Here is a 10,240-nt window from a genome sequence, read left to right as displayed (position 1 = left end):
CAGAAATTTCATAGTGGGCTTCAGTACCTTGCCAGATGAAAGCTTTTGCTCAGTTTAAAGTTGGAAAAGAGATTTGAGTCTCCACCAAGGATAATGTGGTAAGCCTGGTAATTAAAGACTGTTTTTTTATAAATAATGCCAAAAGCACATAAAGAACATTGGGCTTGTATATTACTTTATTTTGAAAAAAATCATCAACCTAATGACATTCTTGATAACATACATACATATGTCCCCTATCCCCCTACTACCACATCAGTACATGGGATTGCATACCTTTTCTAACCAAGACATTTTTAAAATATATATTAAGGGGAAATACACTTATTGTGCCTGTAAATTGTTGTTGTTGTTGTTATGTGCCATCAAGTCATTTGCGACTCATAGTGACCCTATGTATAAGAGCTCTAAACACTGTTTTATCCTGTACCAACCTAGCGATCTCAAACGCACTTATTTCCACCGCTCCAGTCACAGAACCTATCCATCTCATTGAAGGTCTTCTTCCTTTCCTTCATCGCCCCTCCACTCTGCCAAACATGATGTCCCTCTCCAAGGACCAGTCCCTCCTTGCAACATGCCCAAAGTATGTCAGACAAAGCTTAAGAATCCTTGACTCCATGGAGCATTCTGGTTTCACCTTCTCCAGGACAAACCTGTTTGTTCTCCTAGCAGTCCATGATATATTCAATACTCTTCTCCAGCACCACATCTCAATTCTCTTTCTATCAACCCTATTTACTTTCCAACTCTCTGATGCATAGCATGTAATTGCGAAGACTATAGTCCGGATCAGGCGCACCTTAGTCTCCAGCCTGATGTTGCTGCTCTTCAGTACTCTTGAGAAGTCCCTCACAGCCGACTTTCCCAGTGCAATTCATCTCTTGATTTCCTGGCTGCTGTTACCAAGAGTGTTGATTGTGGAGCCAAGCTAACTTAAACTGTTAACTATCTCAATCGCTTCACCATCCGTACTGATGCTGCCAATTGGCCCAGTGGTGAGAATCTTTGTTTTCTTGATGTTGAGCTTCAATCCATATAGGAGGCTGCAGTCCTTGACCTTCTTCAGCAAGTGCTTCAGTTCCTGCTCAGTTTCAGCAAGCAGGATTGTGTCATCTGCATAACGCAGGTTGTTGATGACTCTTTCACCAGTCCTCATGCCATATTCCTCTTTGTACAGCTGAGCATCTCGGATGATCTGTTCTGCATACAGATTGAAAAGGTATGGAGACAGAATACATCCCTGACGGACCCCTTTCTTTATTTTAAACTGTCCTATGTCTCCTTGCTCTGTTCCGACAACTGCCTCTTGGTCCAAGCATAGGTTTCACATTAGCACAATCAAATGTTCTGGGATTCCCTTTCTTCTCAGAATCAACCACAGCTTGTTGTGATCCATACAGTTAAAAGGCTTTGCATAATCAATGAAGCACAGATAGACATTCTTCTGGTATTCTTTGCTTTCTGCCAAGATCCATCTAACATTAGCTATAATATCCCTAGTACCACAACCTCTTCTAAATCCAGCCTGTATATCTGGCAGTTCTCTGTTGACATATTGTTCCGAATGTTTTTGGATAATTTTCAGCAGAATCTTGCTTGTATGTGATATCAAAGATATTGTTTGATAATTTCTGCACTCTGTTGGGTCACCTTTCTTTGGAATGAGAACAAAAATATCGATCTTTTCTAGTGGGCCAGCTGGCTGTTCTCCAGATTTCTTGGCACAACTTAGTGAGCACATCCAGGGCAGTGTCTGTCTATTGAAATATGTCAATTGGTGTGCTGTCAACTCCTGGAGCCTTTTTTTTTTGCCAGTTCCTTCAGGGCAATTTGAACTTCCTCCTTCATCACCATAGGCTCTTGCTCATATGTCATTTCATGAAATTCTTCTGTGTCAGCCAATTTCTTCTGATACAGTGACTCTGTGTATTCCTTCCATCTTCTCTTGATACTTTCTGGATCATTTAATATACTGCCCAAAGTATTCTTAAGTATTGCCACCCGTGGTTTGAATTTGTTTTTCAGCTCCTTCAGCTTAAGAAACGCTGAGCGAATTCGTCCCTTTTGATTTTCTGACTCCAGCTCTCTGCACATTTCATTATATTACCTTGCTTTGTCATCCTGGGCTGCCTTTTGAAATTTTCTGTATAGCTCTTTGATTTCTTCCTTTAGTTTTGGCTTCTTGGTGCTCTAATGCAATATTCAGAGTCTCATCTGACATCCATCTTGGTCTTCTCTTCTTTTTCAGCCTTTGTAATGGTCTTTTGCATTCTTCATGGATGAGCCTCTTGATACCCTCCTAGAGCTCTTTTGGCCTATGCTCATTGGTGCTCAAGGCATCATACCTGTCCCTGAGATGGTTTTGAAATTCGAGTGGGATAGACTTAAGATCAAATTTTGGTTCCCACGGACTTGATTTAATTTTCCTCAACTTCAGTTTGAACTTGCATATGAGTAGTTGATGATCTGTCCCACTATCAGCAACCGGCCTGGTTTTCACTGCTGATATTGAGCTTCTCCACCAAGTCTTTCCACAAATGTGATCTTTTTGATTCCTATGCATGCCATCAGGTGAGATCCATGTGTATACCCTGTGTTTATGTTTCTTATAGAAGGTATTTGCAACGAATAAATCATTGAATGTGCAGAACTCTATTATTCTATCTCCAGCCTTGTTTCTCTCACCAAGACCGTATTTTCCAGCTACTGATCCTTCTCCCCTGTTCCCAACTTTTGAGTTCCAGTTGCCCATTATTATCAATGCATCATGATTGCATGTTTGCTCAACTTCTGACTGCAAAAGTTGGTAGAAATCTTCTATTTCCTTCTCTTTGGTTTTAGTTGTTGGTGCATATATTTGAATTATAGTGGTATTCACTGGACTTCCTTGTATGCATATGGATATTATCCTTTCGCTCGCCACATTGTATTTCAGATGGATCTAAAAATAACTTTTAAATTATGAAACCAACCCCATTCTTCCTCACCTTTTCATCTCAGGTATAGTAAATCATCTCATTTTGTCAATACCTAGTATGTCAATATTTATGTGTTCCATTTCTTTTTTAAATATGATAGCTTTTTAACCTATAATAAAAAGTATCACTATAATAAAAACTAGCATTATACAATCCCGTGATACTTAAAGTATGGTTAATGATCTGATACTGGTCCATGGTGTGTTTCCAGTTCATGAGAAGGTAAACACAGAGACTGAGGCTGAACTTTGAAAAATGTGTATAGCAATAAGGAAAAGATTATTGGATTAGTGATTTTAAAGTGAGCTTGTACTTTTATTATTCCAATGTGGTTCGGATCCACCAGCTGTACTGGTAGAGAAGGATAGGCTGTCTCCTCCCTTGTTATTTACTGTCTCTACAAAGTCACTGGAGAGACAGCTATGGGTCCACTCTGACTCGATAGCACCCAGCAAACAACATCAATAACACAAGGGTGGGACCTCTCTGGTGGTTTGAATCTTCCAGTGGCTCAGTTGGAGAACGATGGGCAATCTCCTTCCAAAAACCTGCTAGAGGGTCATCTGTGAGTTCTGAGTTGTCAGCAATAAAAGAGTCTATTTTATATTTATTATATTTTACAGTTATTAGTGTAGTCCATATTGCAAGCAATTAATGTTAGTGAAATGTTTGCAAGTTTAAGTTCATAAATAAGAAGGACTGACAACCTGATTCTGAAAAGTCTGCTGCTGACAACCTGATGGTCAATGCTCTGTACCGACACAGTTTCCATGAGTCAACATCGACTCCATGACAACTGGCATATATTCATGTATTGATCCAAAATGTTAAACATTCTCCTTCACAATTTTAGAAATTCTGACATTAATTATATTTGTAAGAATTTCAGTGGTTGTATAAGAGTTCACACATATGTTTGCATTTTACTCAAGTGTATAATTTCATTTCTATTAAATCCAGAAAGTTGGCCGAAGACTGTGAATCTGGTGAGTTGGTCCTTATTGACTTAATTTCATGCCATTTCCTCTATTCTACAACATTAAAAACAAACAAACAAAAAACAACACTACAAGATCAGAGACATAGGGGTAAAGCCCCACATCGTAAAGATCATAGGAGATAAAATGGGACCAACCTTGGAAGGCCTAACCTATTATATATAAAGGTTGACAAATTCAGCCAGAAATACGCAACCAGGAGAGGGGGGGAAATGATGAATGGGACCCTCATTGTGAATTTCAAAAACGTTTTCCAACGGAATGAAAAGAAAACCTACTGACTGGGGGAAAAATGACAATACCATATCAGACAAGAGTCTCATGACAAAAGTTTACAGAATCCTACAGGGCCTTCAAAAGAAAAAGACAAATAACCCAATTACAAAACGGGCAAAAGACATGTGCAAAAGACATGTGAAGACTTTTCACAGAGGAAAACATTCATGTGGCAAACAGACACATGAAGAAATACTCAAAATCACTGGCAATAAGAGAGCTGCAAATAAAAAACCACAATGAGATACCATCTCACCCCAGTAGCAATGACAAAATTTAACAGGATAGTAAGGAATAAATGTTGGAGAGGATGCAGAGAGATAGAAACTCTAATACACTCTTGGTGGTATTGTAAAATGACACAACCATTCTGGAAGGAAGTGTGGCATTTCCTCAAAAAGCTGAACATAGAAATTCCATATGGCCCAGCTATTCCACTGCTAGGAATACACCCCTGAGGAAATTAGAATGGAGATGCAAACAGATTTGTACAGCAATGTTCATAGCAGCATTATTCACAATTGCAAGAACATGGAAATAGCCCAAATGTCTAACTACAATCAAATGGATTGAGAAATTGTAGTACATTCACACAGTGGAATACTATGCAACACTCAGGAGCAGTTATTTTAAAAATTACCACATAACTTGAGAGAGAGTGGAAAATATGCTGACCAAACTAACTGAGTCTCATAAGGACCAATGCTGCATAAGACCATTATTTCAGATAGCTAGTAAAACATATATGGGGACCCAAGGGGGAAGAAAGGATGCAGAGGGGTGAAGGTGGTGAGCAGGGCAGAAATCATAGGGTCGCACAACGTGGTGGGTGGAAAAAGGAGGGTTAAAGGGAATGGAAAGATCCAGTGGGGGTCTGGAAAGATAGGGTAATAGTGGGCATAGTTCAATAGTGATGAATTTTATAAAACATAATGAAAGGGAATGATAATATGAAACACTATGTGAATTAATGATAGTGTGAAACACAATGTATATGAACTTTGTAAGCAAACCAATATAAAATATTTAAAAATCCTCAACAACTGAAACAACCCTACAAGATCCTTTGTCTTTGAGCACTTATCCCTTGTGACTTAGAATGACTTTCCTCTTTATTATAAAATATTTTCATTATTGTTACTTATCTCAGCTTAAATGAGAGGCTCTCAAGCTAATATTGATCGAACTTTAACTGAAAAATGAAGCCTCCTGCAAGCCATCTTGTATTCTTTTCCACTACGCTGTAATCTCAAAGGCATGCAGTTAGAATCCTCCAACTGCTTCAAAGAAGAAGGATGGAAATCTCCCATGTGGTGAACAGCCTCTGAAAACCCTCTGAAGGATCAGCTATGGGTCAGGTCCAACACGACAGTAAACAACAACAATATTATATATTTTGTAATTGTTTACTCTGTCCCTAACGAATTGTGAATTTAGCAAAAGAAACAAATTTGCTTATTTTTTCCCCAAGACAAAAACGCGGTATTATTATACACACATCATTGGCATATATTATTGTTTTTAGGTGTGACATAAACTATGATTCATAATATTCCTGTTGTTGTTGATTGCCTTCGCGTCAATCACGACTCATAGCCACACTATGAACAAAAGGCCTAAAGCCCCTCTACAACCATTGACATTTATCAAAATTCATATAGTTTCCAGAGGCATGCTATTTAGTAAGTGGATGCCACTCCTGCTTCCAATAATATCCCTACGAAAACCATTTGTGAACCTAGCCCTATAGTGCACCATTCTAGCCATCTCTGAAATATTTGAGCTCATTGTCATAGTCAGTGTGTTAGCCCATTGCATTGAAGATTTTCCTCTCTTTTGCTGACCCTTTATCTTTCCCCAAAGGATGGATTTTCCAAAGGACTGGCTTCTACTGACAATATACCCAAAGTATGTGAGACAAAGTTTTACTGTTCTTGTCTTAAGGAATATACCATTTGCACTTTTTCTGTTTTTGAAGTATACTGACTTTGTGTTTCCTCCCTTACATATTTGTTCAGATGTGAAATTTTTAAAATAATTGTTTAATTGTGAATTTATTCAAAGCTTACAGAAAACTTAGATTTCTATTCATTCATTGTTGCACATTTTCCTCTCCACTCACCCCCTCAGTTTGTTTTTCTCTTAAAAAAATTAATCCACTGTTGCACAATTACCTCCCCCACACCCCAGTCCACTTTACTATGCACCTCTTATTCTGAATTGTTATTATACAAATAATGCCTAATCATATATTCCTTTTAAACAATTCTTTCTCTCAGATATTCCAATGCAGTGTTCCTTATTTAACCTGTCTTTTCTTAGTTCCTCCTAACCCCCACTGTCAGTCATGCTTTATAACAGTGGCATTATGCAGTATTGGTTCTTTTGTGACTGAGATACTTCACTCAACATAATGTCCTCCAGGATCACCCATTTTGCATAATCTTCTATGAGCTCCTTTTTTTCACTGTTGTGTAGTATTCCATTGTGTGAATATATCACAGATTCTCTATCCATTCATTTGTTGATGGGCACTTGTGTTGCTTCTGTCTCTTTGCTATTGTGAACAATGCTCACATATCTGTTTGGGTAGAAGTTCTGGTTTCTTTAGGGTATATCCCAATAGTGCAATTGCTGGGTCGAATGGTATTTATATTTCCAACTTCTTGAGGAAAAAAAAAGTAATGGTTGCACAATTTAACACTTCCACCAACAGTGAATACGGGTTCCAATTTCTTCACAACCTCACCATGTTGTTTGCTGCTCTATCGAACTTTGTTATTGTTACTGGGGTGAAATGATATCTCATAGTAATTTAGATTTGAATTTCTCTTAGAACTGGGTATTTTGAATATTTCTTCATGTGCTTGTTTGCCATCTGATTGTCATCTTTGGTGAAGTGTCTGTTCATATCCTGTGCCCATTTTGCAATTTGGTTGTATACCTTATCATGTTGAGGTCTTGGACTACTCTATAAATTGCACATATAAGTACCTTATCAAACATATCATTGTTGTTGCTGTTGTTATTATGTGCTGTCAAGTCCCTTGCAACTCATATCAACCCTATGTACAACAGCTCTGAAACCTGCTCTATCCTGTGCCAACTTTACTGTCTTTGACACACCTACCCTCATTACCCAAGTCACTGTATAAATCCTTCTTACCAATGGTCTCCCTTTCTTTCTTACTTCCTCCATCCTTCCAAGCATGATATCTCTCTCCAAGGACATGTGTCTCTTAGCAACATGCCCAAAGTATGTCAGATGAAGACTCAGGATCCTTGCATCCAAGGAGAAGCTTTTGTTCACCCTCTCCAGGATGAAACTGTCTGTTCTCCTGGCAGTCCATGGTATATTTACCCTCTTCTCCAGCACCACAGCTCAAATACACCAATTCTTTTCTATAATCCCTAGTCATTGTCCAGCTCGCTGATGCATAGCAAACAATTGCAAAGACTATGGCCTGGATCAGGTGCACCTTAAACTCCAGACTGGTGTCATTGCTCTTTTGTACTCTGGAGAGGTCCCTGATAGTTGACTTTTCCAATGCAATTCATCTCTTTATTTCCTGGCTGCTGGTACCAAGAGTGTTGGTTGTGGAGCCAAGCAAATTAAAGCTGTTAACAATCTCAATCTCTTCACCATCTATCATGATGCTGCCAATTATCCCAGTGGTGAGAATCTTTGTTTTCTTGCCATTGAGCTTTAATCCATATTTATGACTGTAGTCCTTGATCTTCTGCAGCAAGTGCTTCAGGTCCTCCTCAGTTTCAGCAAGTAGGGTTGTGTCGTGTGCATAATGCAAATTGTTGATGAATCTTCCTCTAATCTTGATACCACATTTCTCCTCATAGTGATCAGCTGCCTGCATAATCTGTTCTGCATATGGATTGAAAAGCTATGGAGACAAAATATAACCCTGGCACACATCCTTCTTGATTTAGAACCATGCCATGTCTTTAACAAATATTTTTCCCCAGTCTGTGGCTTTCCTTTTTACCCTGATGGAAAAGGTTTTTTTATTTGCATAGGGATTTGATTCTTAGAAAGTTCCATTCATCTGTTTTATTCTCTTCTGATTGTATGTTTTTCAGGATGCTTGGAAGACTGTTGATGTTGTGGATTAGAGCGTCTAGAGTTCTTCCAAGCATTTCTCTGATAAAGTTTATAGTCCTTGGTCCTTGATCCACTTTGAATTGTTTTTTATGTATGGTGTGAGGTGTAGGTCTTCCTCGAGTTTTCTGCAGAAAGTTTTCCAATTTTGCCAACACTATTTGTTAAAGAGACTTTCATTTCCTCACTGAACAAATTTCATCTCCTTGTCAAAAATCAGTTGACTATAGATAGATGAGTTGATTTCTGGTTCTTAATTGTTTTCCATTGATCTGTGTGTCTATCATTGTACCAATACCATGCTGGCTTGACCACCACAGCTGTGTAGTAGGATTTAAGATCAGGAAGTGAGATGCTTCTTAACCTGTTTTTCTTTTTCAGGAATGCTTTGCCTCTTTGGGATCTCTTTCCATTGCAGATGAAATTGGACATTGCCTTTTCCACTTTTCCATCTCACTGAAGAATGGAACTGGTATTTGTCTTAGGATTGCATTGAATTTGTAGATTGCCTTTGGTAGGATTGTCATTTTCACAATATTGAGCCTTCCTGCCTATGAGCATGATATATTCTTCCATTTCTCCAGGTCTCCCTTTTGTTTCTTGCATACTTTGGGCATGTTGCAAGGAGGGACAGCTCCTTGGAGAGGGACATCATGTTTGGCAGAGTGGAGGATCGGCTCAGGAGAGGAAGACCCTCAATGAAATGGATTGATTCTGTGACTGGTGTGGTGGGAGTGAGTGTGCCAGAGATGGTGAGGTTGGCACAGGATAGAGCAGGGTTTAGGGCTCTTGCATATAGAGTTGCTATGAGTCGCAAGCGACTCGATGTCACATAACAGTAGTACTGTTTTGTAATTTTCTTTGAGTAGGTCCTTTGTTTTTCTAGTTAGATTTAATTCCAAGTATTTAATCTTGTGGTTAGCTATTGTGATGAGTGTTGTTTTTCTTAGCTCCATTCCTGTATTCTCTTTGTTACTGTAGAGAAATCTGATTGATTTTTGTATGTTAGTCTTGTATTCTACCTGCTACCTTGCTGAATTGGTTAACTATGTCCAGTAGTCTTCTTGCTGAGTCTTTAGGGTTTGCTAAGTATACAATCATATTATTTGTATATAGATATAATTTTATTTCCTCTTTGCCTATTTGGATACCTCTTATTTACTTGTTTTTTTAAATTTTTCTTTATTTTTTTAAATTTTTCTTTATTTTTTTTATTTTTCTTCTTGCTATTGCTAACACTTCCAGTACAATATTGAATAGAAGAGTTGATAGTGTGTATTCTTGCCTAGTTCCTGTTCGCAAAGGAATATCTTTAATTTCTCTCCACTGAGAATGACATTGGCTCTTAGGTTTGCTTATATGATTTATACAATGTGGAGTAAATTCCCTCTATTCCTATTTTGTTGAGTGTTTTAATCAGGAATGATTTTTGGATTTTGTTGAAGGACTTTTCTGCCTTAATTTATCAGATCTTGTTTTTGTGGTTCTTGTTCTTTGTTTTGTTAACGTGATGAATTAGAGTGATTGTTTTTCTTATGTTGAACCATTCTTCCGTGCATGTTATGAATCCCACTTGGTCGTGGTGAATTATTATTTTTTTATGTACTATTGAATTCTGTTGGACAGTATTTTATTCAGGATTTTTCAATCTATGTTCATAAGATATATCAGCTTAAAATGTTTTATTTTGGTGGTGTCTTTACCTGACTTTGGTATCAAGGAATTAGCCTGGTATCGTGGAATTAGTCTGGGAGAATTCCACCTTTTTCTATTTTTTTAAATATGTAGAATTTGTGACAGTTCTCTGAATGTTTGATAAAATTCACTTGTAAAAGCATCTGGCCCGGGGCTTTTGTTTTTTGTTGGGAGTT

Source organism: Elephantulus edwardii, unplaced genomic scaffold, assembly GCF_000299155.1.
Source record: "Elephantulus edwardii isolate Elephantulus edwardi_28Jun2011 unplaced genomic scaffold, EleEdw1.0 scaffold00285, whole genome shotgun sequence".
Taxonomy (NCBI): domain Eukaryota; kingdom Metazoa; phylum Chordata; class Mammalia; order Macroscelidea; family Macroscelididae; genus Elephantulus; species Elephantulus edwardii.
This window is presented reverse-complemented; position numbering follows the sequence as displayed.